General features: G+C 31.1%; 1 pseudogene across 1 annotated transcript; it reads left to right on the top strand.

Moving 5' to 3' along the window:
• The first annotated feature begins 5,172 nt into the window (after positions 1 to 5,172).
• On the top strand, positions 5,173 to 8,423 carry LOC124838882 (protein LIGHT-DEPENDENT SHORT HYPOCOTYLS 10 pseudogene; annotated as a pseudogene). Its single transcript, XR_015780252.1, has 2 exons — positions 5,173 to 5,859; positions 8,234 to 8,423. The product of XR_015780252.1 is annotated as a protein LIGHT-DEPENDENT SHORT HYPOCOTYLS 10 pseudogene (transcript).
• The last annotated feature ends 8,116 nt before the right edge of the window (positions 8,424 to 16,539 follow it).

Raw genomic sequence — 16,539 nt, 5'->3', positions numbered from 1 at the left:
TCATTTAGTTGATGCAAAGTGAGTTTGTTTCTGTGATATTAGCATTGCTCATGTTGTTGTCGCTAAACCAACACAAGTTTATTATTAGCGTTGGTTTTGGCTCGTGGCCTTCCATTTTTAGTATGAGTATTCTTGTAGTGATTCTATGTATTGTTTATGGGGATAATATATTTTAAATAGTAAACAATAAAATTTTACACTTTTTAATATTTTTTAAAATTATTTTTTTCTCTACGTTAGAGTTGATTAAACCAACTATAATAGTATTAGAATTTGATTGATATAACATTTGAAAGTTAATTTTATATTTCTAATAATAATTTTTAATTAATTTGCAATGATTTTTTTAACCAGGGCAATTATGAACAGCCTTCTGCATGACGGTTATATTGCTTTGGACAATTATGAAGTCCTATTTTAAATGAGTGTATTCATATTCGTTTTATTGCGCCATATTTATTTTCATTTTAAATTATTAAAATACTTTTAATTTACTTTATATTTTATACTGAAAATTATGAAACTATAATTTAATTTATATTGTTTCATATATATATATATATATATATATATATATATATATATAATATATATATATATATATTATATTTTATAATGTTGAAAGCTTTTTATAATAAAATACTTATTTTTTAAATTTACATAATAAAGATAAACATAAAACACAAATTTGATTTGAATTAAATAAAGAGATTAAATTAAATATAAACTTTTAGGGGGAAAAAACTAACTAGGTTAGCCAAAGTCAAAGTAATTTTGTTGATTCTCAATCTGAAAACACGTCGTTGTAATGTATATCCATCGAGTCCCTGACTTAAGGAGTCGTTGTTTCTTTTATCTCTTCCTTCTCTTTTACTTTATTTTTAAATTCTTCTTATCTCTCTCTTTCTTCTGCCTACATACCTAAGAATATAGGATACATTTTTCCCCAATTACCATTTAAACAAAAAGAACATAATTCGTCGAATTATTAGCACTACCTATAATAAGGGTCTTTTCCGTAGAACACGTAAAAGAGACACCGACTGCAAGGATTTAAGTATAGTTTTTTATAGAAAAAATCTTAATTAACGTAATAAATTTATTTAATTCTCAATCATGACATGCTACAATTTATGGATTGTTATTGTTTCACTTTAATTATACATCTAAAAACATCATCCATGCTTTCACAAACAACTCATATGTCAACTCAATTTTAAGGTACCCAATAATCACATTTGTTTAGGAAAATTCTATTGACAAATTGCTTGATTCATAACCATTCTCTCCTTCTTCAAGATTTTGTATTTAATGCGAATACTAAACAATTATAAGTAATAGTTACTTATATAAATAATTTTCTATAATTGGAAACGGTCCAAAATCATATCAAACACAAAATAAACCTTTTTTGATAAGCAAACACATACACTCTAATTAAATTGCTCTTGATGTAATGCTCTAATGGGCTGAGTTGTAAGCATCAATGGACGAAAAGATTTGTCATGAAACAAATATTTTGAACTAGAATTTTTCCATGGATATGCTTGTGGTACTCTATAGGATTCCGAATTTTAGGGTACCCTACAATTATACGACGACCCCATTTTGATGAATGAGAAATTCAACGTTTGGCATGACGTGAAAAGGGCTGGGGTTTGGCTCTAGAAAGGCGTTTTGGAAATAGTAGAGATGGAAAAAAACTCAAATTCTAGGTGAGTCTAATATATTTTGAGTTAATTCAAACTGTTTGATAATTTCTAATTATCGATTGAATGAATATAATCTTAGTTTATTAGAGTTTTGACAAGAGCATCTACAAGGGGCCCAATTCTCAACATTGGTCGGTTGTCATCTCCATCAAATTTGATGTCCACCTCAGTTTCCTTCCCTACAAAATCATGGCAAGTGAGAAAAGAAATATCTGTTTATTATATGTCACCGCATAAACCACAATAGGATTAATGCCAAAATTGACCCACTTACCTTAACTAATATCTAATATAATTTCCGAAATTTGCTACAAATAATAAATTAGCTAGATGATTAATCAAAAAGAGATTTCTCCTACTCCAACCTTGAACGTACTTTTATAGTCTAATCAAAATCTCATGGCCCGATCAAGCCATAGACATACATAATGACTTGTTAATAGAGTTATTTAAGTTAATATTAAGAATAATTTATAAATATAGTTTTTTTCATTAACTTATTGAGGTGTTCATGGCACTAAATAGAGTTCTGATTTCATATTTTCCAAGATGTTATTATACTTGTATTTGAGATATATATACTGTAATTAATTTAGTAACTCAATATTTTTATTATGATTATCATAAATGCGATATAAACTATGTTTTCACCTCAAATTTTAAAATATATGAACTTTGCACATATTAAAATGTCAATATATTGAAATATCAAGGAGACTAACATAAAAACATCAATTAAAAAGACATGTAAACAAATTGTAATTAATTGTATGTATGTATATATGGTCTAAAAGAAATTGTAATTAATTGTCAATATATATATATATATATATATGGTCTAAATCAAATTATAATGATTTGTTTTAGGTGAAACAATAAATTGTGAAAGTATCATTGGATGTGACTATTTTAATTAATTAACAATATAAGCATATTGAAAATTTTGAACATTAACCGAAAAGAAAAAACAATTGTAATTAATAGGAATACTAGGTGGAGAATATCACATAATCCAGAAACCTAAGTATGTTAAGAAAGTTAAAAAGTGGAGTTAATATCTTGAAGTGAATTAGAAGCATTTGGACAAGTAATCTGTTGGGCATGCCTGATGTGGAAAGATGTACAGACAGAAAATATGTACCTAGTATTAATAGAAGACATTAAAAACAAACTGAAGGTTGTAGGGTAAAAAAAGATATATTTGATGAGAAAAAGACTTTGCATGTTCCAAAAGAGTACGACCAAGTATCTTGTGGCATGCATGCAAAGTTCCAGAGAGGTGCTCCCTAATAACCGGTTATAAAATCTGTTTCTGGAAGACAACATGCGTAATACTGTATTTCTAATTTATAACATGGCGTGTGTTGTGTTGCGGATTATAACGATAATGCCCACCCAGATGTCTTAATAATTATCTTCACCTGAAATATGTTACTCAAGTCTTTTCTTTCTTCGGATAAGACTTTCCAAATCCTAGAAAGTAGCTTTTTTTAAATTTAGATTATTTTTTTATGCTGAGGAATAAGTAATGTATTAAGTGCTGGATTTAAATCTAGTTTTATCCTACAACACTAGCATGAGCAAGCCTACAAAACCGACATGTAATATAAGGATTATTCATGTGTCTAGGAATATACAAGTGACAACGAGTGAGATATAGTAGATCCATATAAATTCTTGTTAAGTTTAAAATAAGTAGAAGTAGTTAAATTGAAATAATAAGTTATGTTAACCAGCTCTTGCCGAATCAAATTATGTGAAACGGAACTAAGTAGATTAACAGGCTAAAATATTTATTTTTTCCTTTATTTCTTTTGTATATATACCATCCTACATGATACACCCATTATTATCATCTCTAACCATATATATTTTATAGACATTCAACTTAAGATACACAATGCAAATAATGAAACTGGAATTAAATCCATATAAAATAATATTATCTCTAATTAAAATAATGAATTTATGAATCTTTTATATTATAAAATGTTTAAACTTTTTATAAATTGACCTTGACTTTTTTTTTATGTATTTTTATGTTTTTAGACAAGTTGTTTGAAGGTAGAATCAATTTTATTCAAAAACAAAACAGGTATATCTTTACTAAAATTACTTTAGGTAGGAGATAAAATCAATTGTGATATTTCTATACCCTGAAACAACTGATGTCGCTAGAGGATTTAGAATTGTAATATATTTTTCAAATATGTGTTAGATTATCAATATTTAGATTCAAATATGTTAATCACAGTGAAATATCAACTAATGCAAAGGATGCTTTTTAGCATATAGCAACCGGTGACACGCGTTAGAATGAAAGTTATGTATGACACATTCTTCTTAAATTAAGAAAATAACATGAAAGTTTTCACTGTTTCTTTTCATAGAACTAATTCAAAATCAAGTTTTTTCACAGATAGGTTTATGAACATGTTACATGTATGTGAGCGATATTAAAAATTTAATAAAACTTAGGTGGATTTAGGGTTTAGAGCTAAAATACAACTTTATTAGATGGATTAATTTAACTGAGTAGAACAAAGTATAGTGAGTTTCACTGTTAACTTGAACATAATTTCTTTCAATATCAATTCCAGCCAAAATTAATTGTATAATTAGTACTTAAACACATGTTAAATAGCGGGCTCTATAGCTATATATCGGAATGATTTGATGAGAGCAATAATGATAATGGGCTTGGTTAAGGAGATAAGGCTTAGGGATGAATAAGGGCAAAACACAATAATTGTGTATGCTTATAGAGAAAACACGCATAGTTAATGCAAGCTAATGTAATTAAAGTGAAACCCAGTAGAAAGAACGTTTTTCCCCTGTATGGTCCAGAAGAGGATAAAGACACAATTTTCTATCTCCCCAAATAAAGAAATACTTTCAAAATTTGAAGCCATTACTTTTAGGTCACAAGATTCATCAATTTTATCATGATATATAGTATCAAGACTTCCCCTCTCTAGTTAATGTTATTTTCAGAGAAACAAGAAAATGATATATAAACACATTATAATTCCTCTAGTTTCTCTTTTCTTTTGTTACATCATCAATTACACCTTTATTTTTCTCTAATTGCATCTTTTGAGGATTAAAACTGAAACTATAACTACTTAATCTAAAACCAGTATGGTCTTGGGCAAGCTTTACCTAACACATGTATAACTGAGATTCATTAACTCTTTCCGGTCAATTAAAAAGCTGATGATCGATAAGATATGGATTAATTAGGAGTATAATTTAACTTAAAGCGTCTAATAATTTATGTTGAATAGAGTTTGGTGTATACCAAACTTTTCCCATATGCAAGAGGACAAAAGAGATGAACAGAAATAAACCAAGATGGCCCATAAAATGTCTTCTCAGTAGCCCAGTGACGTGATCTCAATACTCTATCTTCCTCCACTCTCCTATTCCTTTCACTTTCACCTTTCACCTCCCTCTTTCCCTGGCTTTATTTAGAAAAAACCAGCCCCAACTCCAACCCCTCCTTCTCTCTCTCTTCATTCATCCTTTCACCATTTCACAGTTTCAACAATGTCCAGCAGTGGCAGCCACAGTGCAGAAGGTTCATCAAGCATCATCCCTCTAGATTACCACCTCCAGCATCAGCACCAGCACCAACAGCTGCAGCAGCAGAGTCCAGTCACACTTAGCCGCTATGAGTCTCAGAAGAGAAGGGACTGGAACACTTTTGGACAATACTTGAAGAACCAAAGACCCCCAGTTGCTCTCTCTCAGTGCAATTGCAACCATGTCCTTGATTTTTTAAGGTATCTCGACCAGTTCGGAAAGACCAAGGTTCACCTCCAAGGGTGCATGTTCTTTGGACAGCCTGAACCACCAGCACCCTGCACTTGTCCTCTCCGACAAGCTTGGGGGAGTCTCGATGCCCTCATAGGCAGGCTTAGAGCAGCCTATGAGGAAAATGGAGGCTCTCCAGAGACTAACCCTTTTGCTAGTGGCTCCATCCGTGTCTACCTTAGGGAGGTCAGGGAGTGCCAAGCTAAGGCTAGAGGTATACCTTACAAGAAGAAAAAGAAGACCCCTAAGGGAAATCTTGAAGAATCATCAACCTCCTCCATCCATTTCTCTTGAATATTCTTCCTCTGGAAGATCTGTGTTTCACCTATTGGTAATTATATTATTTTATCATCAACTTTATCTCTGCTCGAGTATAATCTTCAACGTACCTGTTTTTACATAACAACAATCAATTTTTTCAATCTAAAATTTCACACAAACTATCCAAATTCTTCATCATAACACCAACCAGATGATGCTTCTTTTTCTGTCATCTGCTGTTGGTTAGATGCGTAAGCCATGGCCACCGTCAAGTTATGGTAATAACATATATCTCAACCTAAACTATACTACAATGTTTTGAAGCATTAGGGGGTGCCCATATAGCTTATGTGTGTTATTATTAATAAGTACTACGAGTTTGAATGTCAAGAGATATAGCTAGAAAGAAGTAAAACTTATTGAGTAGTTTGATACTGATATTAGAATTTTTAATCTGATGGATGGATCTGGGACCAAAAAACTAATGCTTTATATACATAGTTTTTCTTATTCACGAACCAGATGGCTTGCAATATATACTATTTAAGTGTTGGTACATTATACGGACAAAAGTATTTCAAATGCCGTGTTCATTAGGTTGCGAAATTAGAGGCGACTGTATGTAATTAAGATCCACAAAAGATTAATTTAATCACCATGTTGGCTTTCCAACAAAAACAAAGTTTATGGCACATCAATTGATTTCCTTACTTTTATGATTACTTTCTCCCAATTAATTTTTCCTTTTAAAAATTAAGCAGATTTTTGACACATGCAGTAATCAAGTGAGATGTGTCGTGTGTGTGTGTGTGTATATATATATATATATATGTGTGTGTGTAATTTATCAAGTTATACCAAGCATCCAATAAACATTTTTTAACATATATGATTATTTAAGGTTCTAGGTTTCAAATAAAACATGTCAAATTTGAAACTTTTTGGAATGCAAGTCTTCTTCTAATTTACAATTTTGTTCTAAGAAAGACATGATTGAATGGAATCTTTCAGATAGATGTTGGATAAAGCTAATGCTAATTAAATATTGAATGTATTGTTCTAAGAATAAACATTTCTCCACCATCCTCAATTCTATATAATATGTCCCACTTATATTGTAATATATATTTAAAATATCCATACAAGATGAGTTGATCTGATATGCCCTTACTCATCTTTTCTTCACTGTGTTTAATTATTAATTTCACCATATGTACCTTGATTTGATCATGTGGGCTACTATCTGATACTGAGAATTTTATCCATTTATCAAAAAGCTAGTTAGTTTTGTAATATATTGAGTACTTGTTATGTATTTTGTGAGCAAATATTTTGTTGGTTAGGCGAATGCTTAAGCTTTGTGCTGCCCGTCATCTCACATGTTTTTGTCGGCTTTTGTTCCAAGTGGAATTTCAATGGCATTTTGAATAGACACACGTTTGTATCTTATATATTAAAATAGAACATGGAATGCTATTGAAGGTACAAGCTCTTGGTTTCAAGTGATTATTCTACTCAAATTTGTCAAAACTTACTGCACATGTTGATTTTTTTTATAGCTTAATCATAATTAAATCATACACACATAGTTTATTGAGCTTTTTAATTACTTTGTGAGGGGCTTCTTTAGTTTAATGCTTCCTCTAAGACAACAATAATGCAGAAATCAAGTGTAGCCTCTGCTCAGTGTCAGCTTAGAGCAAGTTAGGGTTTTCAAGATTGTCTTTCTGATCAAAGTATATGAAACTGTTGTTGACAGCTTTTTGTGCTGTGAGTCACAGATTATTGGTGACACAGTAATTAACATTCACTTGTGTGCTCTCTGAATCGGATTATATATATCTGCCATGTTGGCCTGCTTCTGCTTCAGTTGGGGCCAACTTTCTCTCTTTTTCTCTGTTCCATTTTCTTCCTTTTTTTCTAGTCGTGAGTTAAAGTCATGAATTACATTTTCACGTACACATATCATGTTCATAGGTTTCACAAATTACACACAACACCAGCTAGCTCTATAGTCTACCTCATCAAACACTTCACTGCTTAAAAATAGTGTCATGTGTTTGAATTATTAGTTGAACACTTGAACTATTACACAGCTAGCTGTACCATGTAGAGTTCTTATCGGATAAGCTCAGCTGTACCATGTAAAGTAATAGTCCATATCCTTTTCAAACCTTTCACCTCGACGATAATCATTCTAACTAATGCAGCATTTCGATATTCATCAATGAACTTGTTGTGGAAACTGTGTTTTCCTTCTAGTTTTCTTTTGCTTTTCTTTTAAATGCATGATGGTTTTCATATATTTCATAAGATTTGGTAACTTATATATATACAGTGTAAATTGTTTATTTTACTTAATTGATTATTTGGATATTCTTAAGTTCTTCTATGCTTTTGAAAGTGTATCTGCTTATTAAACGCTTTCCTTGATCTCCATGCAGGATAATGTGGCATATTATATAAATTAAATTGAAGGAGTTCTTACTTTTAAGGCCAGTTCTTGGGAGGTTTCGTCTCTATATATGCTCTTGGCATTCAGTACTTTCAAATTTTCAGTTTAATTTGTTTACCCGAGAATTTGTAATTAAGCTCTTAGCAGAACCGAAAGCTCGATCGTGACACAATGTTGTTTCATGCCTCAGCGTATCTTTTATATATATATATATATATATATATATATATATATATATATATATATATATATATATATATATATATTCAAACATGATTTGCATGTTTACTTATGTAGATGCTCCCCTTTTCATGCATCACTTGCACTATGTAAGACGTATTTCAATAAATTTGGCTTCAATGTATAATTTTTCTGTTAATCTTTTTTATCTATATAATATTTACTTTCTGTCATGCGTTTTTTTGTGATTAACACAAAATTGGAGTGGTAACATGAATTCTTGAACTCAATCCATAAAACATAATTACAAATTTACATTTACTTATATAATATAACATTCTCAGACATATATACATTTCAAGCGTGAAACTAAATATAAATGAATGATCTATAATGGTCAAATAACAAATATTCCAATAACTAGAAGAGAATAGCTCTTAAAAACAAAAATTTCACTAAAATAGACTCAAACTTATAACTTTAATATTATTTTAAAAAATAAACTTTAAACCTAAGTTAAACCTAAGTTAAACCTACAAAACCAATTTAAAGTAAAATAATATATATATATATATATATATATATATATATATATATATATATATATATATATATATATATTTTGATTGATAGAAAGCTTAGGTTTTCCGGGTGATTCTATGTATTAGAGGTAAGTTTTGGTTTTAGCAAAGTCTCAGTGTGCCAATGGTAAGGAAAATCTTACTTTTCTTATTGTTTTGATCAACCTGAGCCTGTGTCTTACCTTTGCTAAACGAAGTTTTATATCTGGTCAGATTGAGAATATTTTGTGAGCATTGAGAGTTATATTATACATTACTGAAGTCCAAAGTTTAATAAAGTATTGAAAGTACTAAATTTTCTATATAAAGATTAAATATAAATATAATCTTATTCTGTTACTGAAAATTTTGTTACAATGATTGTTCTAATCATCAATTCTCGGAAAGTTCTCTCTGTATTCCTTTATTTTTCAGAAAGTAGCATTTTATATTTTGTCAATGTAGTCATTCTTTTATTATTGCGTTGTAACACCATTCTTTTCACTGTTTTTAACACAAATTATATAATTAAAATAAAATTTTACTTTTTTTCCTTATTTTAAATCTCAATAAAAAAATTATTTTACAAATATAAGCTTTATTGAAAAGGAAAAATATAAAATTAAAAAATTATCCAAACATATTTAATAATATTAACTCCTCTCAATAACACCGTATATTTTTATTGTCATAGATTTTCATTTAAAAAAGATCATTATAGATAGAAACTATAACTACTGAAATAAAATGATGAGTTAACATATAAATAATTAACCTTACAATTATAATTTAGAACTGGATTACAATAAAAAAATTTGTCACTGTGAAATAGCTAAATAAAACCTCTTTTTAACCTCAAGTATTACAAATATTTTCATATATTTAAAAAATAAAAATACACACAATTGTCCCTACGCTTTAAACTGACATCACTTTTTTATTTAATGAAATAAAATTAATATAAAATTTGTGTTTGTTAAACCGAAACAAAATGTTTTATTTTAAATATTTTCTTACATTTAGAGTCAGTTAGTTTAACACAAATATTTTAAATAATAAAAAAAACAAAACTTTTAAAAATATCAGGTTATTGTAAATTTTTAATTCATTGAAAATAAATAGAAAAAATCTTTTGCAATCCTTAGAGTTACCTTAGCTAATTCTAATATTTATTTCAATTTTATTTTTTGTAATACGTCCCTTAATCGATTATGTACACGATCATTATCATCGCCCTATGATCCGACGTTTATATATGGAAAAGCTAATTTGTGTAATTGATCATGAATAGTTTATTGATTATACAGTATCTTAATCGATTATGTACACAGTAAAATCTTTTGTTCTTTGAAAAATATTCTTCTAAGTTTCTTTTATATAGTAGTTGTATCGGAACAAAATAAACCTGTAAATACCTTCTGTGAAAGGATTCCAACAACACTTCAAAGAAAGGTAAAGAGACTTCTATTCAAGTTCAACATTAACAACACCAAATATCTCTCCAAAACCCCTTTAAATCTTTATACTTGACCATGATTTTTACAATATCACAATTTCATTTTTTATTGCACGTATTGTGAATTGATCTTAAATATTTCAACTCTTCTTACAAAATTAGTGAAGAATTACTTGATAAAATGAATCTCTTTAGGTATATCAAACATTTTAAAGTCCATTACATTGTCAATATAATGCACTAGTGGAAAATATTTCGTACGAAAATAATCTATAATACATTTCGTCTCTTTTATAATTGAAAAAGACACTTTAATCAAGATTCAGACAAATTACCAGCAGCTTTAAAAAAATTCACATTATAAAAATATGACAGGAGAATAAATAAAGACATTATATATAATACATATATAATCAAAATATTCATGTTGATATATAAGATTTGTTACTTATGTTTAGAATCATAATATAAACTTATTCAAAAAATTTATGAATTTTTGGAAAATTGATGTATTTGTCTTTATTAATATTAGGTTGAAACTGTGTTAAAAAAAATATCCTTTAAATTAGATACTTTACCAAATATGTACAGTACATATTTCAATTTTCTATGAGTCGGATACACGGACACATCATTTAAGAGGGGTGTTCGACAGGGACAACTCACGTCAAGTAGGGATGTTTTTAAAAGTTTGACATGGATTCTCTCAAATGCTTTCTGTATCGAGCCAATTGAAAATTTCTACAGTTTATAGTAGATTTTTCAGGATGAAGGATTACACTAACGATTGGTGCAGGACAACGTGTATTACCTTCATTTTTACAATGGAATTTAGAGCAATCATGGTGAACTTTATTTATGCTTTTGTTTTATAATTTTGAGAGTTGATTGTCTCCAGCATCACAGTGTGTGTATAAGTTCATATATGCTTGGAACTGAGACTAGAAATGTCAATTTTGGCACAGGAATCTTGACATCAAGAAAAGGAACTTAGCATATTAAGATCAATTATAATATTCTTTCGAGGTAAAGCAATGCCTGGGACAGAATCAACAACACCATCCCACTTACTAATATATACTTCCATGGCTTAACAGGTTAGTCATCTCTGATTCATAATTCAGGCAATGGTTCTGAGAATTTTTCCTACGTTCGAAACTACAGCAATTCTCCTCATCCCAATCATCATTTTTCCTGTTTCAACTCAGTGGAAATCTTACCTTTCTTCACCTCACATCGTCTTATTTATTATTTATATTTACATTATCAGTCTACTTTTATATATAAATATATATCAGTTGGCCTTCTTTTTGTGTTTTTTCTCACGCATAGTTTCCTGAGATTTCAATCTGAACACAGCTTTGATCTCGTTGTAGGGTTGCAGATGCAGAAGAAGCTTATACGCAGAATGAAGAAAGCCAATAATATTGTGTTGTGAAGTAAGTACCTCCTCATTTCTTTGCTCGAACAATGAACTTGCACTTGAATTATAAATACATGAACTTGCATTACTTGAGGAAAAAACCAATGATATTACTGATAAGGATTTGAACATGTTCGTGGTTGATGTTTACCAGTTAAAGGTGCATGGTGGTCCTTTGAGGTCCCATTTTCTCGTTCTGTAATGAACAAGGCAATTCCATAACTTCAACTGGTGGAAATTTTAATTACTATAGGCTATATTTCTTGAACAAAAATACTGCTGGTTTTTTATTTTCCGTTACTTCATAGCAAATTTCTGCCTTTTCTTTCAATTTTTATTGTTTTTCTTTAGTTTGGGTTTGTGTGAAAATTATGGACCTAAAGTCATCTCATTGTGATTGTCTAGCATTGTTTGATTGTTAAGCATAATTTAGTTTGCTACAAAATTCTGAATATAGAATTTTCATTATCTTTAGAATAAGAGTATGATAGAATGATTTGACAATGATTTTATACATCATCTACGTAAAGCCCATTGAGATGGCTCTCCCCAGTTGTCAAGTCATAGTCCTCCTAAGAATCAATCCAACCTGTTCAAGGCTGTATCAGATATTCAAGATAAGTTGTTGTCAATTATTGTGATTGTGATTGACAGCTAGTGTCATGAATGAACAATGGGTACATTATATCGATCAGAATATTATTTAGCAGTATGTAGGAGAGACCATAAGGCCAAGTATATGAAATCTTTCTTCAGAATGAATTCAGAACAAGTTTGGATATTCTTCATGCACCCCGAACCAAATCCACAAGCTCCTTGCTTTCGAGCATATCAGTATAATCTCATCTGCTACATCATATTAGTAATGTGGTATATGTATGAGATAAGAGAAAGAGAATGACACTATATATTGGTATACATATATATACAGTTGTACGGTCGAGGTCAACTGTTGAATGTTACGTAAGATATTTCATTTCTCTTATAAGTGTTCATCTAAATCATTTGAAAAATATATCGAGAAGGCACTTGAATGTTAAAGTGAACTCAACATTGATAATTCAAGTATTAATAGTGTTATAAATTTATATCAAGGCACTTGAATGTCAAAGTGAACTCAACATTGATAATTCAAGTATTAATAGTGTTATAAATTTATATCAAGACACTTTTGAATGTCAAAGTGAACTCAACATTGATAATTCAAGTATTAATAGTGTTATAAATTTATATAAGTTATCTCCTTACTTTAAATATATATTTATAGATTTTAAGATGAATTTTTTATTAATATCGATTTAATTACTATGTAATTGTATCTAATCAAATTTTATTTCTAAGTTGATTAATATTAAAATTAATTGTTCTGACTTACGATTAATGATCCATTTTTATAACCGTTCAATCTTGATGGTGATTCGTTCACGAATTTACATAGTGATTGATCATGTAACTAAGTGAACGTTCATATTACATATATTAAGATGATGGTTGGATGGAACAATCATAGGAGACACTCTGATCTCAACAAATACAGGACTAACAAAGGCTCCATAAAGTCTCTAAAATTCGTTGTGAGACTCGACAAGTCACGGTTGGAGGGCAAAAACATGTTTGTGCTAATAGTGTTGCATGTGCTTGTTTCATACGTGTCTATATATGTTAATTAAAAGAAAACTAAGTTCTATGCTGTTGGGAATCCAAGTGTGAGTCTAAGTCCCAAATTGGATTGAAATGAGAAAGTAGAGCACTATATAAAGATGAAAGACTCATTAACCCATTGCCTTAAGGTTTTGGGTAGAGAGTGGTGTCAATCCCGTATATGTTTAGACTCATATCTCATTGGTCTTTGTATCTCTCCGGTGAACCCTCTCCTCGATAGACCCAACAGTGGTATCAGAGCAGATGGTTTGTCTTGGTGATCGGCTCAAACGAGTATAATGATCCCTATACCGAAAGTCTTCCTAGCAAAGGGTATTCACGTAAGCGAGTTTCGTTAAGATGAACGACGATTGGAAAGGGATACTCGTGGCTGTGGTTGGTTGGAAGGGGCTTACCCTTGAAGGGAAGATTGTTGGGAATCCAAGTGTGAGTCTAAGGCCCAGATTGGATAGAAATGAGAAAGTAGAGCACTATATAAAGACGAAAGACCCATTAACCCATTGCCTTAAGGTTTTGGGTAGAGAGTGGTGTTAATCCCTTATATGGTTTGGCTCAGATCTCATTGGTATTGTGTCTCCCCAGTGAACCTCCCCCCTCGAAAGACCTAACAGAATCTCCCCCTCACGGCTATGTGGAGATATCCGCCAAACCGGCGATCTCAGAACAAACTTCAAATTTTCCTCTTGGCAATGCCTTGGTCATCATATCAACACCACTATCATTTGAATGAACTTTAGCTAATCCCAACAGCTTAGCATAAAAAACATCATGTATCAAATGATACCTCACATCAATATGTTTGGATTTAGAATGAAAAGTTGGATTCTTACCAAGATGAATAGCACTTTGACTGTCACAATACAACTAGTATTTACCTTACACAAAACCAAGCTCCTACAAGAATTTCTTCACCCATAAAAGCTCCTTACATGCTTCAGTAAGTGCAATAAATTATGCCTAAGTAGTAGACAACGCTACACACTTTTGCAACTTTGATTGCCAAGCCAAGACTCCCCTACAAACTGAATCAAATAGCTTGAAGTGGACTTTATAGAATCAATGTCTCAACCATATCTGAATCTGAGTAACCCACCAAAGTAGGCTTATCACCTCCAAAACAAAGCTTCAAATCACTAGTACCACGAAGATACCTCAAAATCCATTTTACAACATTCCAATGCTCTCTACCTAGATTTGACAGAAATCTACTAACTGTACCAACAACGTGTGCAATATCAGGCCTTGTACATACCATTGCATACATCAAACTACCCACCGCAGAAGCATAAGGAACTTTTCTCATATCTATCTTCTCAGCTTCATTTGAAGGACTTTGTTTAACACTCAACTTAAAATGAATAGCAAAAGGAGTACTTACAACTTTAGCATTTTCCATTTGGAATCTTTGCAACACCTTCTAAATGTAGTGCTCCTGTGATAGCCAAAGTTTCTTCTCTTTTCTATCACGACTGATACTTATACCAAGAATCTTCTTATCAGCTCCCATGTCTTTCATGGCAAATGACTCGCCTAGTTGCTTCTTCAACTTGTCAGTTTTGGATACATCTTTTCTAACAAACCCTAAACCCTAAAACATATAACAACAGTATAATGAAATCATTCTCAGAAAATTTCCTGACAAAAACACAATGGTCAGAAGTAGTCTTCTTGTAGCCTTGCTCACACATAACAGACTCAAACTTCTTATACCATTGTCTTGGAGCCTGCTTTAAACCATATAGGTTTTTTCGTAGCCTACACACATAGTCTTCCTTGCCTTCAACAAGAAAACCATTTGGTTGCTTCATGTAAATTTCTTCCTCTAAATCACCATGAAGGAAAGTTGTCTTCACATCCATCTGCTCAACCTCCAAATCTAGAGTAACAGCTAAACTTAACACAGTTCTGATGGATGTCATCTTCACCACAGGTGAGAAAATCTCATTGAAGTCAACACTCTTTCTTTTTCTGAAGCCTTTCACCCCTAATTTGGCTTTATATCTGGTAGACGTAGAATTGTTCTCTTGCTTCACCCTGAAAATCCACCTATTCTTTAAGGCTCTCTTACCCTTAGGCAACTTCACCAAGTCATAAGTGTGATTATCCTGTAGAGATTTCATCTCATCCTGCATTGCATCCAACCACTGTTATTTTTCTTCACTTTCAAGGGTTTTCTCATAACATTCAGGTTCTCCTTCATCAGTCAAGATCACATACTCATTGGTAGAGTACTTCTTAGAAGGTTGTTTTGGCCTGTCAGATCTTCTGGTTTGAGCTTCAGGTAGCTCAGGTACATTACCAAGACTCTTATCTTGTGGCACATTATGTTCCTCTTCATCAACATCATCAGTAGGAACATCCAATCCATATCTAATATGCTCATTATCAGTATCACCATGTTGTTCACCATCATGAACATCAATATCCAAATCATTAATAGACAACCAAATTGGATCAAAATCAGCCACATTACCATCTTCCTTAGGTGTAGACTTTTCCACCTTATCAATATCTTCAATGGTTTGATCTTCCATGAATTGCACATCACGACTTCTAACAACTTTCTTTTCAACGAGGTCATACAACTTGTAGCCAAATTCATCATGACCAAAACCAATGATGATGCATTTCCTTGTCTTCACATCCAACTTGGATCTTTCATCCTTTGGAACATGAACAAATTTACAATCGAAGAGACGCAAATGATCATAAGTAACATTTTTTCCAAACCAAATCTTGTCTGCCACCTCAGAGTTCAAAGCAACTGTAGGACTTAGATTAATAACATGCATTGTTGTAAGCAATGCCTCACCCTAGAAATGCTTAGGAAATTTTGCTTCAAAAAGCATACACATAACTCTTTCAATCAATGTCCTGTTCATCCTCTCCGCTAAACCATTCAGCTGAGTAGTTTTGGGAGGAGTCTTCTCATGTGCAATACCATATTATCTACAATAAGCATCAAATGGTCCACAATATTCAAAACCATTGTCAGTATGAATGCGCTTCAACTT

The sequence above is a fragment of the Vigna umbellata genome, chromosome 6 (assembly GCF_029865625.1).
Source record: "Vigna umbellata cultivar VRB3 chromosome 6, Vumbellata_1.0, whole genome shotgun sequence".
Classification (NCBI taxonomy): domain Eukaryota; kingdom Viridiplantae; phylum Streptophyta; class Magnoliopsida; order Fabales; family Fabaceae; genus Vigna; species Vigna umbellata.
The sequence above is the reverse complement of the archived record's forward strand: the minus strand, read 5'-3'. Positions and strand labels throughout refer to the sequence as shown.